Here is a 12,756-nt window from a genome sequence, read left to right as displayed (position 1 = left end):
AATCTTACGAAGTTTTGCTTTCAAAGGAAAGTTTAGGTGGCTTGCACTTCTTTTTAAAATTATGGAAATATGTGCATTCTATCATTTCCTTTGAGATCATGACTTTGTAAATAATTTGTTTGCTATGGACTGCAATATTACTGTATCTCTCAGTGGTCTCCTTTGCTTCTCCAACTCCGATAGGTTTACTTTCTTCTTATGTGGAAGTGGTGGAATGTCGTGGATTATGTTCTCACCTACAGGTCCCAAACCCCCCTGGCTGTAATTTCCTTATTCATCCCAGCTAACATTTGCAAACTATGCTTTCCTAAACATTCCGCTTTCATGCTAATTGCCACCATTTTCAGCCAGCATCTCCTGCAACACTAGACACGCCACAACCAATTTTGACAATGTTTTCACCCTCAACTATTTTGCCTGCCTCTCCCTTCTTTTGTCCTACTTTCCCTCTCTCTTCCCACTGCCGATTCTATGTACGAGTTCTTATCTTGAGGCCTTTGGGATGCTGCCCTTTATTTTGGTCCCCACAGCATACATTATTTTAGAGCAGCTTGCCTTCATGGATCTTACCTTATGATTTGTTGGTTGATGATGAGTATAAATCTCTTCATCATAAACTTTTGTTCTCACTTATCCATGAGTCTCCCTCCATACCCCCTCCATTTGTAGGGAGTACAATAAGTGAGGTTTTTAAAACTTTGTGATGACTTGTCCTCCTTGTGGATGTTCACCATTCTCTCAAGATTTGTCAATTTTATAACAAGAAAAAGCATAGCTTTTGGCATCACTATTGGATTGCCTTTATTTATGATGTGTGCCCGACTAATTTGTTGTCATGGTTCCCACCTTGTTGCCATCTTCTATCATATTCTCTATGTTCTTTAAGGAGGGCCATTTTGAAGTTATATACCAACAAAGTATTGTATTGTGACAACCTCTCCAAGATGAATTCATTGAATATAGTTTTGCAAAACAATTTTTTTTTTGTTTAGTTTGGACTTACCTCAATCTTGATCCAAACACATAAACCAGTCAATTTAGAAATTTTGAGATCTCAATTTTGACAACTATTGAACCATTGTGATTCGACTTTCTTTTGCCAAACTTGATAATGTTAGATATGTAGCTTTCTAAGCATCCAAAGAGAGACAATCTTTAGACCTTAAGGTTGGGTTGGAATAAGGAGAGACTACGAGTTGATTGACAACATCTCTATATTGAAGTAATTATTGAGGGGTTTGTCATCTCAAACCTTAAGTTTAGGTTGGCAAGAGGAGAGATTATCTGACCATTGACCACATATCTATGTTTAAGCAATTAATGAGGAGGTTAACCATCAATCTTTTATTGTTTTAATGACTTTAAGAAGCTCTTTGACTTGATTTTGAGACGCTTTTTGAAAGGATGAATTATGTTACTATTTTCGATTCTTTCATTGCCTTAATGTAAAGGCTTTATCATTATGAGATGGTTGTTGGATTTGTAATGTCCCTTTCCAGAATTTTTTGTACTTTATACCGTACAAACACAATTGCAATTTCTAGGTTCAAAGAAGTGTCTTACCATGAAAGATATTTCATCCATTGTGCTTTGAATACAAGTCTTGCAATCACCAAATAAGGAACAAGTTCATATATATACAAACAAACTATATTGTTAGTGTAATATAATATAATTTGCCTCAAGCTTTAGAAATTGATAGAACAAAGAGATATGCAATTTATATTTAAGATTATGGATGAAGCATACTTATAGCTTTAACTCTCATGGCCTTAACCATAATGAGTAATGAGATAAGAAAGACATGATGAGTCTGCTCATTGCCTTTTCCCTAGGCCCAAGAGTGGACACTCTTCCCCCTTGGTCCCATGCTGCATGGGGTTGACGTAGCTAGTGAAACCTTTTCAATACTCTCCATTATTCCTCCTTACCTCATATAGTTAAGGATTCTTTCCCTAGCTATCAAAACAACTCTACCATATGTGTTCGTTGAAGGAATTATAATAGGGTGTCCTTAACGCTACTCTCAAGAGCAGAAACTCTTGTCCCTTTGCTTCATGAGGTGGTGTACCTAGTGAGGCCTCACCATTTCCCGTTATTGCAATTACTTTCCTTTTCCCATATTGTTAATTAAATATATTGGCAAATGTGCTTTTACATATAAGTATATATTGCAAATGAAGCATACAAAGCCTTGATCTCATAAAGATCTGATTAAGCTGATAGTATGCAGTTTATTTGTATTTATATGATGCATAAACAACCTAACATAGATATAATGCAGTTATAATATAATACACAGTTTACTTGTATTAATATAATGCTTTTGTTTGTGATGCATAACAAATCCAACAGTAAACCAGTTAAGTGACCATTGTGAAGTAGTTATTTGCATACCATTGTGTTTTTGGAAGGTTTATTGGCTGGCTGTGTTTAGAGGTACCTTTGTATACAGAGGTTGTAGATTACAAATATTGACTATAATATACTTATTGTTACGACTGTCTATCATTTCTTCCTTTTCATCTAATTTGATCCTTAATCCTTTCCTTGCTTATGATGATTTGACTATGTTCTTATTTGATATCTCCATTTGTTGTGTGGTGAATAGAGAAGGGAATATATTTATATATCTTGCCTTTGACATTAAATTTTCCTAATAGACACATCTATCCTTTCTATATTTTTTCAAGAGGTCCTACATTTTCCATAACCATATTCAGTCAATCTAATATATCTTATTAATTGCATCCTTTAGCATTTGTTATGATTAATCCCTATCGAGGATAATAATGCCATAATGTATCCATTTATTGGTATCGACCTCATACTTAGTGACCATCGTGAAGGTATATTAGCTGATGTAGGATTAATCTACAATTTCGGCTTATAGTGTTACCTTGCTTGATCGAGATATATGTCGCTACTTTTCCAGTTACTACCATATCAAGATATTGCAAAACCCTTTGATATTCAAATTGTATATCATGTGTGAAACAAATATATCTCATCTAACTATCGTGTCACTTAGAGGTATCACTTGAATTAATTACTAACCCGTCATCACTTGCTAACTACGATACAAAAAGATTAGTCACAACTTCTTATTGGATGAAGAACTTTTCTTTGTGGCTTAATGATCATCCATGTCCACTTTCATTTTATTTTTTATCGATGCAAAGGTAATATGTTTGACTTGGGTCTTAGGCAGTATTGTCTTTTGATGATTGTAGTCTTGTGTAGTTAATTGATTTTGTTGCTAATTGTTGGTAGCATTGAGATGGCTTTTAATCTGTCTCTTATCTGCTGATCTATGACTTGCATCCTCTTTTCATGTACAATTGATATGCAATACTTAGACGTTTTTGATTGATAGTGATATGTTCTCTACTAGATAATCCTTGATTCTCTTGTTGAATTGATTTGGTATTAGTGAATGTTGCATCCTCTTTTCAAGTACAATCGATATGTAATATATAGAAATCTTTGATTGATAGTGATATGTTGTCTACTAAATAGTCCATGATTCCCTTGTTGAATTGATTTTAGTGGATGCTTGAGCAATGCTTAGCTTATACATTATATTTTAACTATTAGGTATTAGTCCTCCAGCTATTATTGATTCTATTCCTGTATGATCTTTTTTTTGCACCTTTGCAGTTTTGTCTCTCCTAGGGATTTCACACAATTGAATATGATATGGATAAGGATGGTGATGTTTCAATGATGGTTTCAAACATGGGACGTGATAGGGATCTTGGGATTTGTCAATTGGTTTTGTATACAGAGGGTGTAAGGAAACTTGGCAATAAAGAATATAACCATTTCCACATAACCCATAATAGATCTAAAATAAATACGGAATTAAAATTCACATGCAAGAGAATAGACAACATACCCACAAAATTGTGACACAAGATATACCCTGGGAAACCCTCATTGAGGGAAAAACCCAACCTCCAAAAGCATCCATCACCATGTATTATTCAGCAAAAATACCATTGCCATACAACCATGGAAGCCTTCATGGCCATAGCCACAACCGAGAAAACTATGTGAACAAGCATGAATCCACACATCCCATGCCATGCTTTCAACCTTCACAAATGCTCCCTTGGCTAACCTGTCAAGCCTTGTCCCGCTCGACTCTTGCCTTTTGTCTTCTCCTTGTCACTCTTTTTCTCTCTACAACAACTACCCTTGTGGCTGCTTATATAGTAGCAAGTCCCACAAAACCACCAAGTGGTATTAAATAAACCATGTGCTAAAACCATGTGCTACCTAACCCACTGACTCCACATTTAATATTGGGCATTTAATTCTTTTCCCCAATATTAAATAATTACATCAAATATTATCACAATGTTACAATACAACTCATCAAGAATATTCCATGGGAATCTTTACATGTTGCACGTCCATCTAGGTACAACATTACATAATAAAAAAATAAAAAAATAATATTATGCAATGTGTGCAACACCCATTATCTCAACAATCTCCCACTTGTTGTATACATTGCATAGGGTCAATCCGTAGCCAAATAAATGAACAAGGGAACAATCCCTCCTAGCACATCCGCCATCATGGATCAAAATAAACCAAGTGCTCCATCTTGGTACCCGCGACAAAATCAAAGTATCCAGCATCTCGAACATGAATGATCTCACCTCTTATTATGCCACTGCCACTGGACATACATAGAAGCCATCCAAAGAGAAAGCCACCCAACCTGTCGCATTAGAAGATCATAAAATCCTGTACCAACTGAAATTCCAAGCACAAATAACCTGATCCAAAGGTAATCACATGTATCCGTAGTTGTCAAAATATCCATAGCTGAAATAACACCCACAGCAAGTGCCAAACCCATCCAACTATCCATACCTCAAAGGTATAACAAGTGAATCTCATATCACCGACATATCCAATCTACAACCTGCAATCACAAGCCTCAAGAGCAATACCTGCCGCATATATACCAAGAAGCTCCCACTGCAAAAGATAATGTCAAATTTATAACCAATCCACTCACAACATCTCAAAAAAGTGAATCCATGTAGCATCAAGGACATCCACAATACATAAGCTGATATCCTGCAAGAACAACTCTCATAACAAGTCTCCAATGCTCTCCCAAGTTCACCACAACCAACAGAGGAAAGAGAAAGAAATAACCATGTCATCTCTCACATGACATACATGAACACAAACTAGTGATCACAATATCCAACCAATCTCAAATCCAATGTAAGCAAAACTGAACATCCAGGAAGATAACCAAGACCAGAGAATCCTGCACTGTCACCCCATCACTGTCACAAGATCCCACTAAACCGTGTATCAGAGCTATGGTTTTATTATTGTAACCCTAGATTGAATCCATGGGAATGCATGAGAGGATAAAAGAAAAGGGCAAGGTATATGAATGATTTATTGCAGATCTGAGGGTTTTGGATTTGCTGTTATGATGGGATGTTAAAAGATTTGGGCATGGGAAATTGTTGGACAAAAAGATTTTTACGGATGTTTCATTTAAATGAGGGTTTTGGGGGGTAGCTTGCAGAAATGACCTCCTGGGTAAAAACAGACTTCACCATTGGAGCCGGGTCAACATTTCCATAAATTTTGATATATAATATGCCCTAGTTTGGCCATGTTTAGAGGAAATGAAAGAGTTTTTTGGTTTCAGCCCATGATGGCCGTCAAATTTAATCCCGTCGGAATTTTCGTCACTAAAAAAAAATAAAAAATGAAAAATCGTACTGAAAATGGTAAAAAGACTGTCTTAGTAAAATGGCCATAACTTTCTCTCAGAATATTGGATTTCAGAGTTCTTACAGGCGTTGGAAAGCTAATTCAGAGCACTACAACATGGTGTAGGTTTGGTTCCATAATTTTGACATTTTGTCTTCTCCTTGTCACTCTCTCTCTCTACAACAACTACCCTTGTGGCTGCTTATATAGTAGCAAGTCCCACAAAACCACCAAGTGGTATTAAATAAACCATGTGCTACCTAACCCACTGACCCCACATTTAATATTGGGCATTTAATTCTTTTTCCCAATATTAAATAATTACATCAAATATTATCACAATGTTACAATACAACTCATCAAGAATATTCCATGAGAATCTTTACATGTTGCACGTCCATCTAGGTACAACATTACATAATAAAAAAATAAAATAATAATATTATGCAATGTGTGCAACACCCATTATCTCAACAGAGGGTCCAAATAGGCATGTTGGAACTCATAATCCATTGCATGCAAATTGTTCGTTAGAGCATCATCTAGGACAAGTTGCTTTCTAGTCACTATATGTTGAGGCTAGACTATGATCCATGAGGCATTAAACTTGTGGTCATGAAGTATCCATATTTAGCTCTTTATCCCTCTGGGTGGATTGGTTCTTTGGTCTTGAATAGATGCCACCATTGATGATGCCACTTTGCTAGAGAGGGCAGACATAAGTAGTGCATGTAGATTGGCTTAACATTTTCTTTTGTGCCACTTAGCCTGAAGCTTTATTTATGTGTAGATCATGTCTTTAGGTGGTCCTTTTTTGTCCTCACTATCTTCAATGGCATTGGTGACACAACTTGAGGTTTCTTCATGGTCAATGAAGGATGTGTTTGTGCTAGTTACAAACTGGGATGGATTCTTATGTTTTTTGCCAAGATTGGACGGGTGTTGTTTGCTCTATTTAGGAAGTATAGATTGAGGAGGGCCTCACTTATGTATACCCCATTTATGATGAGATTTGTTGGAGATACCACCACCTCTACAGGGACCTAGGCAATATTCTCTCTACTTTCTTGAGATATTTGAACCAACAATGTTTGCCCCTTTATTTACGATAGGCTGACAGCCTTAAATGTATGTACATGTAAAGGATTTTTTAGGGATCTTAGAGCCCCTAGTTGATCACCTCCTTCCAACCATTTCAGAAGATGGATGGTTTTAAATGGTCTTTAGACAATGCTACTTCATACGTATAGTAGATAGACTTGTGAAATAGTATTTCTCACAACTCATAACTTCTTCTCAAATTTCCAAGCATCTTATCCTAATCCAATATCACTTGTTGGGAAGTAAGGTTATTCAGTTTCTTTACTTGGTATGGTATTATTAGTTTAATTTTTATTTTCTTTATAAAAATAGACAAAACAGTGTAGATTAATTTTTCATAGATAAATAATGAGTTGTTTGTTAGAACTCCCAATTTATTCATGAGAACTTCCCTCCAAATCTTGAGCATTATCGATATCCTTTTTTTTATCCAATTAATTTAAAAAACAAGAGCAATATTATAATTCTCGATAAAATTGTGTTATTCCATTTTTTTTTTGCTGCATTGGAAGTGTGTCCAACTTGGGAAATACTTCTTGTTCCTATAATGTTTGGATTGCTGAAATGTGCGAGTCTTGAAAATGTAGTAGATACCCCTAATATTTGCTACATTGCTTATAAGTTTTAACCCTTTTTCTTTCTCAATGTTTACATTTCTACAATGGCCCTTCTTAGTTTGCTTCATTGTTGCTAGTTCTCTTTTATTTTGACATAGTACTACATATACATGATGTCAATCACACAATCACATAGTAGGATAAGTGGTTCTTTAATTCTATTTTTTTTAATCAAGGTACCATGAACATTGGGCCTTTGCCTTTGTGACACATTTGAGGGACTTAATAGTTGTTTTTTAAACAAACCAAGCATGGCAAAGGTGCATAGTGTATTTTTCTTTGGTGTTATGTGTTTAATAGTGAAGTGCAAATTTTCATTTTTTAGGAGGATAGCTCTACAAATTGTTTCTATGCTTCCATAAGTAAAAAATCAGACAATTGATAGTTACTAAGCTATTGGCTCTATAATTACAATGTCTACTGTGAATTGATATGGTTTGCTATTTTATAAGATAGTTACTTCAAGTATGGGGTTATGGTATTGGCATAGAGATGAGCACAACATTAATCACATGGCACACGAGTCAATGACCAAGGGCATGATGATGGATTTTTTCGCTAAATCAAGTGATGGGTAATGGTCCCTTCTCTCATCATATTCAATTAAATAAACATTATAACATTTTGAGTAATTCCTAGTGAATATGTGAGAGTTACATCCAAGGGTCTACCTTCTACAAATTATAAGTATAGAGACTTCTTGAGGACTGCTAGTTGATGATGGCCTAATTCTTGTCAACAAAAATGCTAAAAACAACCTTCAGCCTAGAAATTTCCTTTTTGAATTTCTTTCTTTTTCCATGACAACAAATAGTCATCATGTGAATCTAAGTCTTTTTTGAAAGATTTTTCTTCTGAAGTTGAACTGTTATCTAAACATTCTTGTCTTAGCATATGTGATCTATAATGGCAAAAACTAGAAGCAACCTACATAGGTTCATGTGGAATGGAGCCTTCTCTTAATTTTGCAAGATTGTCGTGATCATCTTTTGGAACATTGGTTGGTGGAAAATAAAGTCCTAGATTGGCATTGAAGGAGATATTTTGCTTTGTAGGTGGTTGCGACTTGAAACACATTAGTTTAGCTTGGGTCAATGTAGTAATGATGAGTTTTTGCCTTGTGCCACCACTTTGCTTCTTGTATTTGTGTCAAGGTACAAGAACCTCTTTTGGTCAATGAATTTGACATTTGGATCATTGAATTTGTGTTTTGAGTTACAATAAGCTCTTTTGGTCAATGAATTGCAAAATGCCCCTACTTAAAGCACCCTCGACATTTGGAATGGGTGTTAACATAATTAGGTAGTTGGGACCAAATTCTTCTTTAACATGTTGGTTTTTGGAGGCCCTTATCAAAGACCAATCCAATGTAGATTTCAATAAAGGAAGCATGAAATTGAAATTAAATGCCCTTAGAAGCATGTAGAAAATTTTCAAGAGAATTCTCAATCACCCTTAGCATTGTTTAATGCTGAAATGGAATGGCGGGTATTAGGGTTTTTGACACATGAAATGTTTTTCCCAATAAATGTGGTGCGCATTCTAGAATAGTGTTCTTATCTTCACATTTTTCATGACAAATAATGAAGAAGCCTTTGGTTTTTGGGAAAAGATCAATTTGAGGCTACATTATTTTTGAGTAGCAAAAGGTCCCACGAGATTTTTTTTGAGGGGGCTAAAGGTTTGTTTGGGATCTTCTTCTACAAAATAGGAGCTCCTACTTTTTAGCCCTCTCAATTTGAGTGGGTGAAAATGGGGTGGGGCTGGAAATAGCCCCACTAGCTTAGGAGAAATTTGTGCCACATGTCAACGTTTAATGTGTTTGGTATTTTCCAACCAAAACAAAATGAATCCTACCAAAAATTATGACACCATAAATTTAAAATCTTAAATTGATCTTCAATAGACAATTCATGGGACCGCTAGCTTCCTTAAATTTAGGAGCTAAATTTTTAAAGCTGAAACATACTATAAAATTCATGGGACTGCTCACCTTTGAATATCCCTAAAATATCTCAGCGTTCACCACCTCTATTTTTGAGGAAGCCCCCCATCCATGGAACTCCAGCCTTAATGTTTGCTTTCCACATAAAAGAGTTCCTTTACAAAGAGTGATTTGGGCTGTGGACCTACCATTGGCAATAGTAGGTCTTCCCTTTTTGCACAATAGCCCTCAAAAATCTCTGCGAGCACCCCCTCTATTTTTGAGGAAGCCCCAATCCATGGGTCTCCAGCCTTAATGTTTGCTTTCCACATAAAAGAGTTCATTTACAAAGAGTGATTTCGGTTGTGGACCCCCATCCGTGGGACTCCAACCTTAATGTTTGCTTTCCACATAAAAGAGTTCCTTTACAAAGAGTGATTTGGGTTGTGGACCCCCATCCGTGGGACTCCAACCTTAATGTTTGCTTTCCACATAAAAGAGTTCCTTTACAAAGAGTGATTTAGGTTGTGGAACTACCATTGGCAATAGTAGGTCTTTCCTTTTTGCACATTAAATTTGTTTATCCCATTATTGTTGCTTGGATTAAACATATGTCAATGCAACATCGATTTTTTAATTAAATAATGTAGGGATAACTAATGATTTTTGGAATACTATTGTTGAACGAATCCAAAAGAAGCTAGTAGGATGGAAAGGGAAAATCCTTAGTAATGCTAGTAAACTACAGCTACTCTCTGCGGCTCTACAGGGTATTCCAATATACTTTTTGTCCCGATTTAAAATAAATCAAAATATGGCAGACAAATTTGAGAGAATATAGAGGAATTTCCTTTGGTTAGGTACAGAGGAAAAGAATAAATGAAATCTTGTCAACTGGGAGGATGTTTGCAAACCATAGGAAAGCGGGGGATTGAGAGTGAGAAGGCTTAGCGATTTGAATAAAGCCCTCCTTGCTAAAATCGGATGGAGAGTGGGAGAAAATAATATAGATTGGAGCAATATCATGAAAGCCAAATACCTTTCTAACTCCCTTTTCGCCCATAGTCTTTTTAACAATGACCTCTCGGGGGGATCCAAAATATGGATGAATATTGTCAAAAGTAGAGGTATGCTGAGGGAAGGGGTAAGGTGGATTATGGATAATGGGCGGAAAATCAGGTTTTGGGAGGATAATTGGATGGGGGGGGGGGAATCGCTGGTTTACATCAAATTTAGAAGACTAATGGAGAAAATGAAGACATAGATGGGGCTGAGAGTGGGGGATCATATTGACCTTGGAAGGAAGTGGAAGAAATTGCAAAAAGATACATGTTCTCAGGAGGATATCCAACTCCTTAATGAATTGGAAGAGCTGATTGAAGCACAAAGACTACCAATTCAAGGTCAGGAGGATAAGGTGGTATGGGATTTAACTCCTATTGGTAATTTTACTGTCAAGTCGGCTTACAAACAACTCTTCAGAAAGGATTTTTGTCCCTCAATATTGCGTAAAGTTTGGATTAGTAATCTTCTACCCAAAATAAATTTCTTGTGGTGGACTGTTCAACATGGTAAAATATTATCACTGGATAATCTGAAAAAGGTGTTTTTTTATTACAAACAGATGTTATCTATGCAAAGAAAAAGAGGAGAGTATCTCACACGTCTTCCTTGAATGCCCATATTCCCTAAAGATCTGGTTGTTGGTGTGGGAGAAATTTGGACTGAGTTGGGTGATGAAGGAGAACTCAACTCAATTTGTGGAAAACTGGGACTGTCCCTTTTTTCATCCCAAGCTGATATTCTTATGGAAGATGGTCCCACCATATATTTGCTGGCACATATGGAAAGAAAGAAATAATAGAATTTTTCGCAAAGAGGAAAGACCCGAGGAGGTAGTTATGGGAATTATGGAGAAACTACTGAAGGAAAATATAAGGATTGCCAAATGTAAGATATTGAAGGAAGAACCAGGTAGGAAGGAATGCAAAATAGTGGAAAAGTGGGGTATTTAATGGAATTTTAAGCAATTTGATAACTCTAAGATTATCAAGAGGCAACAGACAAGATGGAAACCACCAACAATAACAAAGCTTAAGCTGAACTTTGATGGTGCTGGAAGAAAGGGAATAGGGGCGGCGGGCGGAGTGCTGAGGAATGGAAATGGTGATGCGCTGCTAGTCTACTCTGGGAATGTTGGAGCAGGAAGTAACAATTTGGTTGAAGTGATGGCTCTACTTTGGGGTCTACAATTAATTAGTGAAATGCAAATAAAGGAAATAACTATAGAAGGTGACTTCAAATTAATAATTGATATGGCAAAGAGAGCTTCTCAGCCCAGATGGAATATCCAAACTATCATCACGAACATTAGACATATCATAAATGGGATGGAAAAAGTTCAGTTGCAGCACATATACAAGGAAGGTAATATGGTGGTGGACGCGGCGGCTGCCATGGGGTTTCAATTAAAGGAAATGACGTGTTGGAGAAGCATGGATATGCTAAAGGAGGAAATTAAGACCCTAATCTGCAAGGAAAGAAGGGGAACAAAAATTAAGCATGGCTAGACAAATAAAGATTAGTGCCAATTTTAGCAGCATTATATCTAGGAAGGTGATATTTGCTAAATTTAATGAAAAGAATAAGGGAAAGATGATGAGACACCATCATAGTTGCAATTTGAGATATGAGTTAGTTTGTCATTATGGTAACATAATGCGAAGTTTAAATTATTTCCTTTTCGAAAGTACGAAAGATATAGTTTCGGATGTTGTCAGAGATTTCAGGGATGGTAGAGTAATGATACCAAGTACGCACGAATCCCATAATGAAAATGAATGGGATTTCAAAGCGCTCAAAAAACTTGCTTGCGAGAAGTTTAAAGACCTTATAGAGGCTATTTGCATCATTATTGTGCTGTTGATGTTTAATAATATCACTGTTGATAGAAAGATTAATGATAGGAAGGTTCAAATGCAAATTACTGAAGTTGGTGGATCAGGAGTTAGCGGGGAAGGAATGGGTGGAGATTTGAATCGACTGGAGCCAACAAAAATAGAAAATTTCAAAGATAGGATGGCAACCTAGTTTCTGTTAAAAGAGGGGGGGTTTTCTTCCTTACATGCAGGCAATGGTGGGGTATGACGAAAATTGTTCTCTTCAGTTTGTGAATGGGAGGAATGACCGTAGGGTCACCATTAATGGTATTACATTCCAAGTTAATGAAGAGGTTATTGCTATGGCTATTGGGCTGTCAATAAAGGGGAAGAAATGGAAGAAGGTTATGAAGATGGTGTATGAGGCCAACATTAATAGTTTTTTTGTAGAAAATGAAGAACCTGTTCGCTATAGAGG

General features: G+C 36.3%; 1 protein-coding gene across 4 annotated transcripts in view; it reads left to right on the top strand.

The window, feature by feature from the left end:
* LOC149557438 (calcium-transporting ATPase 5, plasma membrane-type-like) overlaps positions 1-12,756 on the top strand; it is a 46,170-nt gene that overhangs the window by 6,145 nt on the left and 27,269 nt on the right. The window lies entirely within an intron of this gene.

The sequence above is a fragment of the Cupressus sempervirens genome, chromosome 5 (assembly GCF_028749045.1).
Source record: "Cupressus sempervirens isolate cs-2001-9-10 chromosome 5, ASM2874904v1, whole genome shotgun sequence".
Lineage (NCBI taxonomy): Eukaryota > Viridiplantae > Streptophyta > Pinopsida > Cupressales > Cupressaceae > Cupressus > Cupressus sempervirens.
The sequence above is the reverse complement of the archived record's forward strand: the minus strand, read 5'-3'. Positions and strand labels throughout refer to the sequence as shown.